Here is a 17,552-nt window from a genome sequence, read left to right as displayed (position 1 = left end):
AGTCCCATGTTATAGTGGCAGGCAAACGATCTAAGTCCCAAAAAATAAAACGTTTTGCCTGCAACGGGCGGAGATATCCAGGGTGCCGGTTTTCCCATATTTAGGCGTCATTTTTGACGAAAAGGGTAACTGGACCCCCCAATTAACTGCCAAAAGTATAGCTGTCGCAAGATCAACCTCAGCTCTATTGGGCTTCGCAAAACGTCTGGGATCGAGGCCCACAGAAGCCCTATTAACAGTCTATAAAACTAAATGCCTGTCCATAGCACTGTATGGCGCCTCACTTTGGGGCTATTTATCGCTAGGTAAAATGCAGACCACGGAGAATAAGTTTTTAAGGTCATTACTAGCTGTCCCTCAATCTACTCCTGTATTTACCCTGCACTCAGAGTTAGGTCTGAGATATATCACGGATCTCTTACAGTTGGCCCATTTGATTAAAACCTGGCTTAATAGCGAGATCACACGGAACCACTCCATTTTAAAAGATTGCATGGCGTTGGACAAGGCTGACAAAATACCCTGGCTAGTTTATATCAGAAACACATTTTGTAAATTGGGTCGACCTGAACTGTACTCATCCCCAAACCTACTGCAAAAGGGTGACCTAGAGTGGATTAAAAGCAATTTTTTGAGTCTAGCGGAGCAAGAACGGGAGAAGATGGAATTGTTAAAACCATCTGTCAGAGCACATTATATTCTGACGACTTCGCCACTTCTTGAACCATATCTAAAGATTGTGACAATTCCCTTTCATCGTCATCTTTTAACCCGATTTAGATTCAACATTGTTCATTTCTCCCTCTGCCACTTTCCAGTATGGGGCAGACCAGAGTCATCAATTCCTTGCAGCTGTGATAACTTTTCTAGCCAAACCCTCATGCATTTTATTATGTTCTGTGATCATTATGCCGACATCAGGAAACAGTTCTTAGTACCACTCCTTAGAGAGGCGGGGTTCGCTCAAGTAAGGCCCGCACTCATGTACTTACAATTATTAGGCAGTCCCCGGGTGATTTACGGGGTTGCCTGTTTCCTGGTGGCTGCGGTTCGAAATAAAGCCAAAAGATTAGCGGCAATAGAGACTGTGATGTGATTATACTTCTCCTGTTACCTAATTTTTATTCTTTGTATTTTAACTTTTTATGCAACTTATGTATATTTATAACGAACATTGGTCTTAATGTATTTTTAACATATGTATGAACTATTGTCTTCGCTTTTATGATTATAAATAATCGAATAAAGTGTTAAAAAAAAGATTGAGTAAAACTAAGACTTTTGCTAGGAAAGAGTGTTGGTTTGATAGATAAGTTTAGGGATTAATGATCACTTTCAGTTATTGATAGAACTCTGAAATCAGACATTATGTACCTTATTTCTAGATCAAATAATATAGTCAATCCTACTTTTACTCCTTCCCCTGAAGAAAGTGAACTCTCTGTGGCAGTCTGTGAAGGGGTACCGAACGGGTCGCGTCTTTGGCCGGTATATCGCAACAGAGACCTCTTACCTACGGGAGCTAGGACCCCGATTCCAACCACACCTGTGACGGTCTCCAGGAGGATAAACACACCCCTTCATATTCTGCCCACACAGGAACCAATTCCTCATGACATCACAGGAGAAGGAGGGAGTAACCCGAGAAGTGGTTGTACGGGGGAGGAGAAAGGGAGTCAATCTACTACAGGCAGGCACGAAGAAGCCGGAGAGAGGAGGAAGTCAAACGAAGAGGCAGTGGAACGAGCGGACGCGGAGTCAGATGAAGTTGAAGAACCCAGAGGAAACGAAGATGAAGACGGAGAAGAAGACGAGAGGTGGTGCGAAGACTGGTGGTCCCCACAGCAGGAGGCTGGAGAGCATCCGCAACTCTGGAGAGTTGTAGCAGAGCCGGTGAGTGTCTCAAGTCGTGAAGGGGAGGGGTGAAGAGACAGACGGGTCAGTATGGGCACGAGTTTTTTCCTGAAGGCACTACCCACACCTAGAGTGACCTCCACCGTTGATATCAAGCCGTGTTATTTAGTGTAAAACCTTCCCAGAATCCTTTCCCACCTTGTTCCTTTAGACATGTTAAACCACCTTCCTCACGAGTGACCCGGACCTGCCATAGTGGCATGATTCATCACCAACGGAGTATGGTGATGGGAAAGCCCTAGCATACGGGCATTTTATAGTAGAGAGGACTGACAGCTCCTTCTTTCTTTTCACTCTCATGAGCCTCCTTGGGAGAACCCCTGACAGAGAAGGAAAAGACCAGACCGACTAGGGTACTACGGAAGACGACACTTCCCCATAGAGAGTCAAGACCAGAGGACGCCGAGGAAATACTAACCCCCTCTAGCTCCATAACTGAAACTGTGAATAAAAGTCGCCGACTGGCACACTATATACAGCCTCCTAGTCTGTTTATCAGGCCCGCTCTCCCACAAGCAGTGTCAGAAGTGGGATTAGCCGGAGACATGGAGGCTGTACTCGCCAAGATGACCAAAAACCAAGAAAGCCTGGGAAGGCAATGGAGAAATTTCTGCCGGTGGTAGAAGAGGACAGGGGGAAGTTGCAACAGGTCATCTCTGAACAAGGTCAATCCCACGACACCGCCATGGGGAAACTTGCGGACGTTATCGGACAACAAATGGCCCCGAACACCTTACCATCGGTCGTCCTACAAAAATATGTAACAGGAGAAGATCCAGATTTTTTTTCCCCAATAACTTTGAGAGGATGGCTTTAGCAGCCGCATGGCCAATGGATAAATTGGGACAATACTTAGGACCCCTACTGTCGGGAGAGCTTCAAGCCTTTTATCAATCAGCCAAAATCCAAGGAGTCACCCCATATGCGGAGATAAAACAATGTATTCTAGAAAGATTAGGCGTGGATGCAGGACCTATAGGATGCGGTTCAGACAGATTAAGGAGGGTCCCCAAGAAACACCCAGAGCTCTGTACTTTAGAGTACAAGAAATGGCCGACCGGGGGTTGAAACCCACCACTGCCACCAAAGAAGAGATCATGGCCAAAGTGTATTTGGAGCATTACTTATCCTTACTCCATCCGCCCATTCAGAAATGGGTGAGACAACCTGCTCATCTCACCCTTGAGGCCGCAGTAGAGATCGCAAGTGCCTATAGTAGAGCCCAAGAATCACAAAAAGGGCAAGAGGAAGCCCCTTGAAAAGCCGGGGTCAACGGAATGCATAGACCACCCCGACCACCCTTGGTACGAAAGCCGGATCCTGTTACTATTGTCTCTGGACCTCACGTGTTTCGAGTACCCAGTGCTCCTATAATCAGAGCCTCCACTCCCAGACCACAATGTTTTAACTGCGGGATAATAGGACATATAACACGATTCTGTCCCCAGAAGGAAGAACCAATGGAAGTAGGGATTGCAAGAAACTATTGTTATCATACTATAACCCAGAGCTCTCCAAACTGTGTGTCCCGACACAGTACAGTGTCGCCTGCAAATGGTGGGTGTATCGTGGGATGACACCAGTATTAAGGGCACTTAGCACATAACTGCTGCTAATTAAGACGTGCTCTGATGCAGCCAGCTGTACATAGATTTTTTTTCTTTCTAGCACTTCTTACCAAAGTTCTGCTATTTCTAAACGCTGTAAATAACAAAACAGTACTATTGCCCAGTTTATGATACTCGATATACAGACTTTCTGGAGGACGGAACACTGAATCAGTATTGTCAATATTCAAACTTGTGACCTATCAATCACCAGAGACGGGTATTTAACTCACTGAGTTACCACCTGCACCATTAGCCTTCCAACCTGCTCTGGAGTGTACAAGCGGCATCCACTCTCCATTCAAATATGGATCTGTGTTATGAGACAGCAAATCTCTCTGAGTACTGCACTAATGGAAACATACATTTCAGACTTTTTTTTTTTTAAATCGCAGTGAAGCTGAGAAAATCTGGTACTTAAAATGATAGCTTCTCTGCAGAGAAGCACTCACACTCAGTTTAAAAACATTGCCACCATGCTGAGAAGTTCTGAAGCGGTCCCATTTCAATTGGAGGGGGGAGACAGACAGACAGAGGGAGGAGGGAGACAGACAGAGTCAACGAGGCAGTAAGTCAGAACCCCCGAACTCCCCCCTAGGTGGTTCTGGCTCGCTATGCTACACGGCCTTACTTTGTCCCAAAATGATGCATCTCCAAAAAGTGTGTCCCCAACATGAAAAGTTTGGAAAGCTGTGCTATAACCAATCACCCCCTTATCGATGTGGTGCGTCCTCAGGATTTAGAAACCGAGCTAGGAGAAACTGATGGAATCGTGAATATACGTTGTGTCCATGGGGACACCAAGCAGCATCCCACCACGCATGTACGGATACAACACGCAACCGATCCAGGATCCCGATTAAAAGTCGGTCTTATTCCTAAATTACCGGAGCATGTCATATTGGGAAATGATTATCCTCAGCTATCACAGTTGCTCACCAAGGCCGGTCGCGATGAGAAAAACTGGTGGACTGTCGCCCCCTTCTCCCAGGATGATAACCCTGAATGGCCCCCTTCCAAAGCTAGGAAAACCAAAAACCAAAGACAAAAGGAGAAAAGTAAGCTTATATCCGCCCTGCCAGTTCAACCAGAAGACAACCCTTGGTAAAATGACAGGAACTTCCATGCAGAGCAAAGAGAAGATCCGGTCTTACAGGAAGCATGGAACCAGGCCCTACCCAATGAAGGCCCCTTACACGTATGTCCATACTTCTTTATTATTAACGGCCTAATATACCGAAAAGCAGGGGTCACCAAAACCCCTCAGTTACTAGTTCCCGTCCCCTTTCGAGATAAATGTCCTATATATGGCTGAAAGCCATTTATTGGGGGGCACTTTAGTAACGAGAAAACTAAGCAGTTGATAACGGAAAAGTCCTATTTGCCAAATAAACAGACGGTACAGACCCCCTAGAGCGCCACTACATCCCCTGCCTATCATAGACGAGCCCTTTAATAGAGTAGGGATGGACATTATCGGGCCACTTTTGCCTTCTCGTAGTGGGTGTTGCGTCCTAGTCGACTACGCTACATGGTTTCCGGAAGCCATTGCCGTAAGACATCCGGATGAGTCTAGCATAGCCAAAGCTATGATAGCCGTCTTCTCTCAGGTAGGATTCCCTAAAGAGATTTTGACCGATCAAGGGACCCCGTTCGTATCTAAATTGAAGAAACAAGTATGCACCCAACTGGGTATCAAGCAAATACGAACGGCGGCATATCACCCCCAAACAGACGGTCTGGTTAAACGTTATAATGCGACTCTTTAACTCACTTTGAAAAAACTCCTAGCCCTGGAATCCAAAAGATGGGAAGATATGTTGCCCGTAGCTTTGTATGTCATTTGGTGTATAACCCAAAAAAGCACGGGGTATTCCCCGTTTGAGCTTCTATATGACCATCAACCCCGTTCCTGGACGTTTGTTGCTCCCTAGCACACGTATGGTATTTTACACAGTTAAATACAGGTGTTTTCACATTTCAGTTCATACAGCAATCCAAAAAAAAAAAATTTCAAGATCCTTTTGTTCAGGGTTTTGTCGTTGTTTAATGAAGGAGACGTCACAGCCAACACGTGTTTCGTCGTACTGGGGAATGTAACCCCCGACTTTTTCAAGGCTGTTTAAAGAAAATGGTAATGTTGTAGCACATTACTACTGAATACGACATTCAAATTAATTTAAACAAATTGCTTATCTATTAAGATAAGGTGGTGGTGCATTAATCCAATAGCATCTTAATACGCATATTAAATATTCAGTCTAGTTCAATACCGCATTTTGTGCCTTCTCAGTGAATATGGTGCTTCTTAACATCATTTAAAGAAAGTATGAGCCCATTAGGAGGAATGGAGAGACCGGTGCGCGTGAGCTTATCATTATCATGGGGGTGACATGCAAACTTTCATCATTGTGATTATTTATGTGTAAGTTATGGTGGGAACATGCTTATAAAGGAACCATGCCTTTTAATACCTATTCTTCGTTGCTGTAGTTCGTTCTGTGAGGGCGAAATATTGAAGCAGTGTATAGACGTGAAATCGACCTGCTTTGAACAATTTAGTTTAAGAAGGCATTATTTTTTAGGTTTAGACTCGTAATTCTACTTACGTTGATTGAGGTGATACTTCCAACCCTCAATGGGGTTCTGGTATAGCTATCGTTGTTATGTATTTTTCCAGCTTCATTTGATGTGAACACCATATATTGGTTCACTCTCTGCAAGCTGTGAATAATATCAAACTTTAGTTGTTTGCATCAGGACATTTCTGTATTCATGAAAATACAGATTTTTAATTAAGCTGTGTTACCTTTCTTTCGTTTTTATTACATAATTTTACAGGCGCTATCAGCTTTGCTGAGATATACAGATATAAACTGTATATCTCTCTCATGTTTATGGCAAGATGAAAGGAAACATTTCCCTCGAAAAGTGCTCCCCTATGCTTGACCCAAATGTGCTTGTTTGGACGTGGCATATATTCGCCTGATTATTGCCAAGTGCTCCCCTCGCATCTAACCCCGTGTTCCCACATGTTATTATTAAATTGACCTGCTACGGTCAGCTTTATTTTACTGCCTAACAGTAGCCGCGTTTATGACTACCCCCTCCGTTTCACACTTCAAAGTGTGCTCCCGTGTTCGTTTAGTCGGTGCTAGCCTCCCGTATTTCGGGTCTTACCTTTTCGGTGAGTTCCTCGCGGGGATTATAATACGTCCCTTCTGCTTCGAGTAAGAGGCAGTGTTGAATGCTACGGACTGGCGCCATGTATTTGAAGCGGAGGTCCTGCCCTGTAAGTGGCAGACGTCATTTCCAGAAGGCCCCGCCCACTAGTCCAATTCCGGTTTACTGAATTCGAGTGTAAACCCGGCCGCCATTTTGGAGTGTCTATTCTACGGTATATAGAGACACTTGTTAGTGAATGGATTCAGTATTACCAGGGTGTTAATATATTTCCTCCCGCGTTTTTAAGTATAATTACGTTTATGGTTATTTAGATACTTATTCCGGCAATAACTGTATCCTCTGTCAGTTTCACCTAAATTTTCATGTCTCTCTTTTAGTGATTTAATTATGTATTATCCTCATTGGGAAGCTGTTAATCCCCACGTACGTTGTGGTTACATTTCTTGTTATATTATTTCACAGTCGCTTTAGTTCATATTCTCTTCATTTGTGAAACCCCGTGATATATGTGTGAGGACTTCCTATTGGCGGCGGTTATGACCTATCATTCTGTGATTCCCATCGTGGTTGTGAGCTATGTGGTTCCACAGTTGATTTCTAAATTTTGTATTAGGCCAGTCACTAATAATATCGAATTCTCCATCTCGAATGGGCTCAGAACAGTTTTTTGTGCCATTAAGTGGCCCCTAGATGTTCAGTGATACAGATAAATTCACAGTTTATGTTCTCTTAATTAAACCACATAGTTTTCAGAGCAAGAATACAATGTTTGTCATTAATACAGATTCATCCACATTCAATATTCCTCATTCCATGCAACTCTTTACCTTAGTAATTCTTTTGTTTTCGCTAGTCTGCATTATATGTAGTCATGTTTTGTCTATGTGCCTAAAAAGTAATGTAGCTCATGGTCGATGTTAAGCCCCAGTTCTACACTTTTCAGAGTCATTATCCAGATAGCCTCTCTTCTCCGCAGTGCTAGTTCCCTATTACCCCCTCTCGGGTGCATGGGTACATGTTCTATCCCAAAGTACTGGAATGAGTGACTCGCTGTTTGTGCAGGGCATATTGACATATGGGCTGCCACTGGGTAGCGCATATCACCTTGTTTGACTGCCCTGATGTGTTCGTTTATTCTGTCTTTTAGCATCCTTTTAGTGCTCCCTACATATCTTTTGCCGCATTTGCAATGCAATCCAGTGGCAGCCCATATGTCAATATGCCCTGCACAAACAGCGAGTCACTCATTCCAGTACTTTGGGATAGAACATGTACCCATGCACCCGAGAGGGGGTAATAGGGAACTAGCACTGCGGAGAAGAGAGGCTATCTGGATAATGACTCTGAAAAGTGTAGAACTGGGGCTTAACATCGACCATGAGCTACATTACTTTTTAGGCACATAGACAAAACATGACTACATATAATGCAGACTAGCGAAAACAAAAGAATTACTAAGGTAAAGAGTTGCATGGAATGAGGAATATTGAATGTGGATGAATCTGTATTAATGACAAACATTGTATTCTTGCTCTGAAAACTATGTGGTTTAATTAAGAGAACATAAACTGTGAATTTATCTGTATCACTGAACATCTAGGGGCCACTTAATGGCACAAAAAACTGTTCTGAGCCCATTCGAGATGGAGAATTCGATATTATTAGTGACTGGCCTAATACAAAATTTAGAAATCAACTGTGGAACCACATAGCTCACAACCACGATGGGAATCACAGAATGAGAGGTCATAACCGCCGCCAATTGGAAGTCCTCACACATATATCACGGGGTTTCACAAATGAAGAGAATATGAACTAAAGCGACTGTGAAATAATATAACAAGAAATGTAACCACAACGTACGTGGGGATTAACAGCTTCCCAATGAGGATAATACATAATTAAATCACTAAAAGAGAGACATGAAAATTTAGGTGAAACTGACAGAGGATACAGTTATTGCCGGAATAAGTATCTAAATAACCATAAACGTAATTATACTTAAAAACGCGGGAGGAAATATATTAACACCCTGGTAATACTGAATCCATTCACTAACAAGTGTCTCTATATACCGTAGAATAGACACTCCAAAATGGCGGCCGGGTTTACACTCGAATTCAGTAAACCGGAATTGGACTAGTGGGCGGGGCCTTCTGGAAATGACGTCTGCCACTTACAGGGCAGGACCTCCGCTTCAAATACATGGCGCCAGTCCGTAGCATTCAACACTGCCTCTTACTCGAAGCAGAAGGGACGTATTATAATCCCCGCGAGGAACTCACCGAAAAGGTAAGACCCGAAATACGGGAGGCTAGCACCGACTAAACGAACACGGGAGCACACTTTGAAGGGTGAAACGGAGGGGGTAGTCATAAACGCGGCTACTGTTAGGCAGTAAAATAAAGCGGACCGTAGCAGGTCAATTTAATAATAACATGTGGGAACACGGGGTTAGATGCGAGGGGAGCACTTGGCAATAATCAGGCGAATATATGCCACGTCCAAACAAGCACATTTGGGTCAAGCATAGGGGAGCACTTTTCGAGGGAAATGTTTCCTTTCATCTTGCCATAAACATGAGAGAGATATACAGTTTATATCTGTATATCTCAGCAAAGCTGATAGCGCCTGTAAAATTATGTAATAAAAACGAAAGAAAGGTAACACAGCTTAATTAAAAATCTGTATTTTCATGAATACAGAAATGTCCTGATGCAAACAACTAAAGTTTGATATTATTCACAGCTTGCAGAGAGTGAACCAATATATGGTGTTCACATCAAATGAAGCTGGAAAAATACATAACAACGATAGCTATACCAGAACCCCATTGAGGGTTGGAAGTATCACCTCAATCAACGTAAGTAGAATTACGAGTCTAAACCTAAAAAATAATGCCTTCTTAAACTAAATTGTTCAAAGCAGGTCGATTTCACGTCTATACACTGCTTCAATATTTCGCCCTCACAGAACGAACTACAGCAACGAAGAATAGGTATTAAAAGGCATGGTTCCTTTATAAGCATGTTCCCACCATAACTTACACATAAATAATCACAATGATGAAAGTTTGCATGTCACCCCCATGATAATGATAAGCTCACGCGCACCGGTCTCTCCATTCCTCCTAATGGGCTCATACTTTCTTTAAATGATGTTAAGAAGCACCATATTGTTCACTGAGAAGGCACAAAATGCGGTATTGAACTAGACTGAATATTTAATATGCGTATTAAGATGCTATTGGATTAATGCACCACCACCTTATCTTAATAGATAAGCAATTTGTTTAAATTAATTTGAATGTCGTATTCAGTAGTAATGTGCTACAACATTACCATTTTCTTTAAACAGCCTTGAAAAAGTCGGGGGTTACATTCCCCAGTACGACGAAACACGTGTTGGCTGTGACGTCTCCTTCATTAAACAACGACAAAACCCTGAACAAAAGGATCTTGAAAATTTTTTTTTTTTGGATTGCTGTATGAACTGAAATGTGAAAACACCTGTATTTAACTGTGTAAAATACCATACGTGTGCTAGGGAGCAACAAACGTCTGTGGCATAGCCTAACTAGAAGAGGGAAGTGGTTCTCTTCTCCTTTTAGCACCGTTAAAATTATTACCCAATTACCTATATACTAGAAAAGTGTAACTCTCCCAGTGGCGCCTTAAACCTAGTACAATCTACCACTATTCTAGAATTAAAACCCCGTTCCGATATCAGGGCTCGACAAATCCACTCGCCCGCTCCCATTTGCGAGGGAGAATGGATGAAGACGAGCTATTTTTAGGTCCTACTCGCCCTTTCTACTAACTAACTTTTGTCCTCGGTCTTTGAAAACTGAGCAAAAGTGATAAGATAACAAGATTTAAAGGCATTTTTATTGCTCACAAAGGGACTGAGCGATAAAGATGCCTTTAAATCTTGTTATCTTATCACTTTTTCTCCGTTTTCAGAGACAGAGGTCGAGTAGGTTGCAGTTGGGTTGAGGGGATTTTCCAAGCTAGACCTGCAGGACTAGTACAATTTTTCAGATTTGTCGAGCCCTGGATATGGAATGTGAGAAATAGGAGACGGAGCCAAACACCACTACACCCCTAGTAGAATATGTAAGCCACCTTAGACCACATCTAGATCAAATCCGCACCATAATCAGTAACAATATGGAGAGATCTCAGGAAGCACAGAAGGCACAATACGACAAGAAAACCAAGCCCAGAACCTTTGCAGTGGGGACGCAGTGTTGTTAATGATGGCATCCTCAGACCATAAACTCCTAGGACAATGGCAGGGACCCTATTTCATGCTTGAACAGGTAACTCCTGTTACCTATAAACTAGAGCTTGACAGAGACAGAGGGACTTCACAAGTATATCATGTCAACCTCCTTAAAAAATGGGAGGGACCCCTTCCAACCCTCGTAGGAGAGTGCAGGAGTGTCTAACCCCTTATATGACCAATGTATCGACCCTGAGCTACCAAACTCCTTAAAAAACCAAATTAGTCAATGCCTTGTCACCCTTACAGGAGATATTCTCTCTGACCCCAGGGAAAACCACGTTATTGGAACATTCCATTAAAACCCTTCCAGGCAGGAAAGTACGTCTCCATCCATATCGAATTCCTGAGGCCCGTAGGAACACCATCCGGGAAGGAGGTACAACAGATCCTGAGAATGGGCATAATAAATCCCTCTGCTAGTGAGTGGAATTTCTCAATAGTTCTGGTGCCTAAACCGGATGGCTCAGTGCGTTTTTGCATTGATTTCCGGGAGGTGAACAAAATCTCGGAATTTGACACCTACCCTCTTCCGAGGGTAGACGAAATGATAGAAGATTGGGAAAGCTAAATAGATCAGTACCCTTGATTTATGTAAAGGGTACTGGCAGATACCCCTGAGAACTGAAGACAGAGAAAAAAAACAGCATTCTTAACCCCCGACGGTCTATTTCAATCTAATGTGTTACCCTTCGGGTTACATGGGGCACCCGCTACATTTCAGAGGGCCATGAATATAATCTCGCTGCCCCATGAAAAGTATGCCAGGGCTTATATTGACGACATCGTCATCTATAGTGAAACGTGGGAATATCATCTTGTCCACTTATACCAAGCCATCCAAGCCTTAGGAGAGTATGGTCTGAAAATCAACCCTGCCAAAAGTCATTTGGCTGCCCAAACAGTGAGGTATTTGGTTTACCTGTTGGGGGAAGGGGTCATATGGCCCCAAAGCAAGAAACGGACTGCGATATCCCAAATACCTTTTCCTCGAACTGCAAGGGACCTCCGTGCCTTTTTAGGGTTGCTGGAACATTATCGTAGATTTATACCCCAATTTTCACAGCTAGCAGCTCCTCTCATGGATCTCTTACAAAAGACAGTAAAAACAGAAGCCAAGTTAAAAGTCCCCACCCCTGGGGTAGTTAGAGCAATTGAGTTGCTAAAAACATCTGACATCAGATACAGTATTGGCTAGTACTGATTATACTTACCCTTTGTTCTACAAACTGACGCCTCAGATCAAAGGCTAGGGGCAGTTCTATCCCAAAGGAATAGACAAGGGGAGGAGAAACCCATATTATATATCAGCAGAAAAGTGTTTCCCCAAGAACGAAATTATGCTGCGTAGAAGCATAATTTTAAGGCCAACAACCTACTTTGGCACCGTACAGGTATGTGGCCATGGATTGAATTAATGATGAAATTAGCTTTTAAGGATAGTTGGGAAGCTTTTCTAAAAAGAGTTTTTGTTTTTTGTCATAAACAGTTTTCAAAGAAAAAAGATTAATCCAGCCCTGATGAGAGTTCGGTAACTCATAAACCCAGAACTCGAAACGTGTCGGCTATGTGGGATTTAAGTCCTTGTGTCTTTGGAACACTTAGAGCATTAGAATTATTTATTCTCTAAGTTCAAAAAGCTTTTTTCAGTCGTTTAATTATTTTTCACAACTTCATGAGATTAATTATATGTATATATCAACTGGTTTTTTTTACATACTTAATGTTATGTAATGTATATATGTATTGAACTTCGTTGTGTGTTTAAATGTATTGTAAATATATGTGTAGTCATATGCATAATATGACATAATTGAGTTGTTGTTAGATTGTCCTCGGATTAATGTGATATTTTGTTTGGTAGATGATGTGTTCTTTTTGTGATTAAATACACAACCCTTTCTATAAAATGATTTAAAATAAAAAGGCAAAATTCATTGCCAAGATAAACATATTAATTTTTGTTTATCTTATTCTCGTATCAGAAATATGATTTAAACTAATTGAGGTGTGAGTACATTTTTCTAGTTTTTGTTATTGAAAAAGAAGCACTTGCTATTAAATGGGCGATTGACTCTTTAAAATATCATCTGGATGGGTGCAAATTCATATTATATACGGATAATGCTCCCTTGGAATGGTTGGCCCGCAACAAAGGGAAGAATGAAAGGGTGTTACGATGGTTCCTATCCTTGCAGCCCTACAGATTCCAGACCAAACATAGGAAAGGGACTGCTCAGGTTAATGTGGACTTCCTCTCCCGTTACCCTCAGGGTGGCCCCCCTACTAGAAAGACAGCAAAGAAAAGGGGATGTGAAGGGGTACCGAACGGGTCCAGTCTTTGGCCGGTATATCGCAATAGAGACCTCTTATCTACGGAAGCTAGGACCCCGATTCCAACTGCACCAGGACGGTCTCCAGGACGATAAACACACCCCTCTGTATTCTGCCTACACAGGAACCAATTCCTCATGACGTCACAGGAGAAGGAGGGAGTAACCCCGGAAGTGGTTGTACGGGGTAGGAGAAAAGGAGCCAATCGACTACAGGCAGACGCGAAGAAGCCGGAGAGAGGAGGAAATCAAAACGAAGAGACAGTGGAACGAGAGGACGCGGAGTCAAAGGAAGTCGAACAACCCAGAGGAAACGGAGAAGATGACGGGGAAGAAAACGAGAGGTGGTGTGAAGACTGGTGGTCACCACAGGAGGAGGCTGGAGGGCAGCCGCAACTCTGGAGAGTTGAGGCAGAGCCGGGTGAGTGTCTCAGGTCTGGAAGAGGAGGGAGAGGGGGTGAAGACAGACGGGGTCAGTACCGGGGCACAATTGTTTCCTGAATGTACTACCCACACCTAAAGAGTGACCTCCACCATTGATATCAAGTCGTGTTATTTAGTGTAAAACCTTCCCAGAATCCTTTCCCACCTTTAAACATGATAAACCCCCTTCCTCACGAGTGACCCTGACCTGCCATAGCGGCGTGATTCATCACCAACGGGGTATGGTGACGGGAATGTTAATGTGTATTAATGTGTGCTGATGGGTAGATGTGAAAAGTATTTTTCATGCCACAGTAGTCATCCTCTCTCTACTGCACGAGTTAGCAACCTGCGCCCAAGCCCCGTGGGCTAATCGACCTATCAGTGGCATTGTGATTAAACAAGGGGCTCTCCATACTACTCTGGATTTATGAAAAATTGGATTTAGAAATAGACTGTGGAAAATTAGAGCTGTTGTGTTTTTTGTTTAATTGAACAAGCATCTTTCCTTGTGCAGCTCTCCCTCCACACTATCAAACATCTCATTGTGCTCTACAAGCTTCAACCCACTAGTGGAGGTTTGCCTTAATCTCAGCCTTTTTACCCTATAGCTTTCCTCACTGTCCTTCACCTTCTTCTTGGCTATGAGTGCTCCAAAGGTTTCCTTCCTTGTTGCCGTAGGACCCCTGGCCATTTTCCTTTGGGTTCATATGCCAGTTATCCTCTTTGAAGTAGTCCTCATCCACACCTGCAGAGGATTACTTTGTCAGTCATTCTTTGTACCCCAAAGACCCCCTCTATTACCTCCAGGTTTGTTCTCCTCTCCTTGGCGCTGCTGCTTAACTGCACCATACCTTTACAGACTTTCTGCAAGGACTCTTTTCTTATGTCTATACTCCGATTCAGTGAAAAGGTCTGGATTTTTTATAGAAGGTACATTTGGATAGATTTCAGTGTGTGATTTGTGAAATCTCTGGAATCGTGCAAGGGTAGTTCGAATGGCATATTCCCTATTTGATTCATGTACGGATCCGTTACCTTCATTTCCCTCAAATTGTAAAGCGCTCTGATATCCTTCGGGATCAAGTCCGCGCTATATAAAACTTTATAAAGAAAGAAAGAATGCCCTAGCATACGGGCATTTTATAGTAGAGACGACTGACGGCTTCTCCTTTCTTTCCACTCTCATGAGCCTCCGTGGGAGAACCCCTGACCGAGAAGAAGACCAGACCGACGAGGGTACTACGAAAGACACCGCTTCCCCTGAGAGATTCAAGACTTGAGGATGCCCAGGAAATACTAACCCCCTCTAGCTCCATAACTGAAAGTGTGAATAGGTCGCGACTGGCACACTATATGCAGCCTCCTCGTCTGTCTATCCCGCCCGCTCTCCCACACAGTCTGATTAGGATCTGCCATTGCAGGCACGTATAACACATTTCCGATGGAGGGAGTTAAGTCGTAGAACAGCTGCGGTCAATTTTTTTAGCGGCTCTGCACCCAAACTGGGTGCTTCTGGAGCCACCCTCAGAATCCATAAGAGAGTCTATATTGGATATAGGTTAACGCTGCATTAAAATCCACTGCGAAAATTATTGGAAATTGAAAGGGCCTGTTGGAAAAGGGGGCATCACATTTTGCTAATGTGATGGACTCCTAATTTGGGCTCACACAGCGATTATATATGTAAAGTAGGTTTATAGTTGTGTCATTAGAACATCTTTAAAGCAACCCAATTGATGGATATTGGTTTCATATTCAAATTTAACGCAATCCAAATCCATATTAGAGCACCCCCTGTTTTAAGGCCAGGTCTGGAGGATAATGCTTCAACACTGTAACCAATGTATCCATTTATATTTAGAGGTGTTAAAACGCCAGGTCTCTTGAAGTAGTACGATGCCAAATTGATTAAGAAATTCAACCCAGTCAGGACCGGACAGCCTAGCACACAAACTTGCCACATTCTAAGATAGCAGCTGTAGATCAAGTGTACCCCTCTATAGCTAAATCAGATAAATGAAGGGGGGGGTCCAAATCTGGAACATCTGTAAGGGATAAATTGCCAGCTAGAAGGACAGCGCTCTCATACTTAATCATCGATGAATCATGTTGGGAGTCAAACTTTTTCAGATCTTGTAGGAGCGGTGGTACCCCTTGGTTGGAATAAGTTTATCAAAAATCCAAAGGTTCAGCTTCAGCATGATGCGAAACCGGGTCAGTCAGTCAGTCAAAATATCTTTATTCGACTCAATTAAAAGTCATACAAAGAAATTAAAAAACATTTCATACAAAGAGTTAGGGACATTTCATACATGTTAAGATATGACAATAAAACAGTTTACATTAAAACAGGTCTAGGCATACAAAGGTTAAAAACGGAATAACGATGGATCTAATGGGTATGTCTTTTCATCCTAGCTGCAGCTACCAAGAAATTGGCTATACAAAAGGTAATACGTGTGTTGGTCAATGATTGTGAAAAGAGCAGCGCCGGTCTCACTTGTGTGAAGCCAGCCTCCTTCAAAACTGGTACCAAATATTTTTTTCTTGGCTCTAAATAAAACCCACAAAACATAACAAAATGCATAGTATCTTGGGGTGAAAAATGATCACAGCTGCAGGGTAAAGCTAATTCCGGTTTTTCCCATGTTTTAAAAGTGCCTAAATAAAAATGTAACAAATTAAACCTAAACTTAGTTAAAAGAAACCTATGGAATGGGATTGTAACAAAACCAAGATAAGGTGCTAAAGAAAATGAGTTGACAAGTAAGTAATGACCCCTTACTGATGGTTTCACTAATTCCCTTTCCTCACGGGATGCTCTTGCCCTCCCCATAAAGTGCTTTTTGACAAGATCAATGTCTTGGGCCTTGATATCTTGGGGGGAAGTAAAGAGCTCTGGACGTCCCAAATCTGAGAATGCCTTCAACAGATAGGCCAGCCAAGGGATCTTTTTAAAATGGTCTAGGGACAGGACGTCGGACAAGATCTTATGGTTCAGTGGAAGGTCTTCATTGAGCCACGTCTTTAACCAAAAGATCAGGGGAGCCATATTCAACCCATCAGTGAGGATATCTAAAATCACCTCCATGTGTATAGAGTAAGTTGGTGTTAACTGCGGCACAGAGAGGAGTGTCCGTATGAATCTGTTCTCCGCTCTCTGGATAGGTTCCACGTTTACATAGCCCCAAAGTGGTGAACCATATGACGCAAGAGCGACAGGTTTACTCTTGTAAATTTTTAACAACGCTTTCATGGGCCTGGCACCCAACCTACCCGCGAAGCCCATGAGGGCAGACGATGATCTAGTAACCGCCAGCCTCTTCGCCCTCACTTGAGGACCCCAGGTTCCACTCTGATCAAAAAGGACCCCCAAGTAGGGAAAAGTGGAAACTCTAGAAACCATATCCCCTCTACACGTGAAGGTTTTTGTTCTCCTCTTGCTGCTTTCTCGGCCCACCACCAGGGTATGCGACTTGCTAGCATTTATTTTTAAATCAAGCTGTTCCATGAATGTGCCAAAGGCATTTAAGAGGCGTTGAAGGCCGACACCCGTGCGCGCAATTAGCACGGCGTCGTCCGCGTACAGGAGCGCTGGGATCTTAACTGCTCCTGCACGCGGAACGTCGACTTCCATCTCCTCCAAATGTGCACCCAAACCGTTAATGTAGATGGTGAAGAGCAGGGGGGCCAATATGCAGCCCTGCCTTACCCCTTTCAAGGATTTGAAAAGGGACGTGCACCTACCCTCATTTGTGACCCGTACGGCCGCAAAAAGCTCCTGATGTAGGGAAGCCATGAA

The 17,552-nt window shown here is 43.2% G+C and overlaps 1 protein-coding gene across 7 annotated transcripts in view; it reads right to left on the bottom strand.

Moving 5' to 3' along the window:
• SGF29 (SAGA complex associated factor 29) overlaps positions 1 to 17,552 on the bottom strand; it is a 215,530-nt gene that overhangs the window by 161,796 nt on the left and 36,182 nt on the right. Inside the window, exon 1 of one of the 7 annotated variants that reach the window (XM_078652348.1) lies at positions 11,975 to 12,082. The exons of the other annotated variants lie outside the window; for them this stretch is intronic. The gene's annotated coding sequence lies outside the window, so the exon portion shown is untranslated. Of the gene's footprint in view, positions 1 to 11,974; positions 12,083 to 17,552 lie in introns of those variants that run through there. 7 annotated transcript variants of the gene reach the window in all.

Source organism: Lissotriton helveticus, chromosome 7 (assembly GCF_964261635.1).
Source record: "Lissotriton helveticus chromosome 7, aLisHel1.1, whole genome shotgun sequence".
Lineage (NCBI taxonomy): Eukaryota > Metazoa > Chordata > Amphibia > Caudata > Salamandridae > Lissotriton > Lissotriton helveticus.
The sequence above is the reverse complement of the archived record's forward strand: the minus strand, read 5'-3'. Positions and strand labels throughout refer to the sequence as shown.